We start from the raw sequence: 1,517 nt of genomic DNA on the forward strand, positions 1-1,517 counted from the left end.
TCACACACACACACACACACACACACACACACACACACACACACACACACACACACCCTCTCTCACTAGCCTCTGGATGTCTTCCCAGTGAAACTTCGCCTTTCCCCTTCCCAAGCCACCTCGGTCATGGTGTAGGAGGGAGAGGGGGCGATTATCTCCTGCCTGGTCATTATCTCCCTCCAGCGTGGGGGGCGCCCAAGGCCTGGCTTCAGGCTGTGGGAGAGCAGAGGAGGGGCCGGAAGAGCTGGCCTAGGCCAGCTGCCGGGAGAGGCCCGGCCAGTTCACACCGGGAGTTGGGATGCCTGGACCTGCTCCTGCCTGCCGCTGTCTTCACAGCTCTTCGGGAGAAACTGTGGTAAGGTACTTTTGAGACCTCAGGAAGACCCCAGGGGCTCTCTAGGGAGAGGATGTGGGTTTGTCGATGGGTGGCTGTGGGGGAGGAGCTACAGCCTGTGTGGTACTTTTTTTTATTGTTATTATTTTTGCTGAATGGAGCAGCCTGGCTGGGGGTTAGGGGTTGCTGGGTATGTGACAGAATTTTCTGGAGCCCCTTTCTCATCTGCAAAGCTGCCCCAACCAGGTCGGGTGGAGGGTACGGCTAGGCTTTCTATGGTCAATGCATAGGACTAGTTGGGTGGTGTACCCCAACAGGCCTGTCTAGTGTGGGGGCTGCCGGACCCTCTTTCTCCATGCCGCTGTCTGGTGGTGTCTCCTGAGTTTGAGGGCTCCAGCCCCCACTTCTGCTCTCTGTGACTGCTCATGGAGAGTGGGGAAAAACCACAGTGACGTCCCCAGGTGAGGGGAGGTGGGGAACCCCCAGGGTCCAGAGTGGGGTGTTCCCCTTCCCCACCCCCAAGTACATGGCTGGCCTCGAGCCTGGCACCCCTCCCCTGCCCTGTCGCTTCCCCTGCTTGTTCGCCTCCCCGCCCCTACGGCCTCTTGCCAGAGAGCGCATGTGTGCATGTGTCCGCACACTCTCATGCATGCACACACGCCTGGAAAATCTGATGAGTGTGCACTGCTGAGTTTCCAGGCCCCCATCCAGGCCAGGGTGGGCGGCTCTGAGGTTTGGGGCTGGGTGGAGTGGGGGAGGGGTAACAGTCCCTGTCGCACTGGTGGGTGTCTTGAAGAGGCAGGCCTGGGGGAGTCTGGCGGGGGCCCTTTGGGGCATGGACCTGTCTGTGGCGCACACTTCCTTCCTGAGTTTGCTGGGTCCTGGGCCTCCTTCCCAGGGCTCCTCTCCTCCCACTCGCTCACTTGGTGGGGGAGTTCCTGGGGGAGCAATGGCAGGTGAGCAGCCGGCTCCAGGCAGGAAGAGCCCAGCCTGAGCACTGCCTTCTCTTCTGGGCCACGCTCCCTCCCGTTTCTGGTGCCAGCAGCCCGGTGGGGGCTGGGAGGGGTCAGGAAGCCAGATGGGCACTGCTGACCTGGCTGGAGAAAGTGTGCCTGTGGGGGGGGGAGGGGCAAACAACTATTCTAGGATCTTGAATTGTTCCCCTGAAGGTTCCAAGCCGGGA

The sequence above is a fragment of the Dipodomys ordii genome, unplaced genomic scaffold, assembly GCF_000151885.1.
Source record: "Dipodomys ordii isolate 6190 unplaced genomic scaffold, Dord_2.0 Scaffold35, whole genome shotgun sequence".
Lineage (NCBI taxonomy): Eukaryota > Metazoa > Chordata > Mammalia > Rodentia > Heteromyidae > Dipodomys > Dipodomys ordii.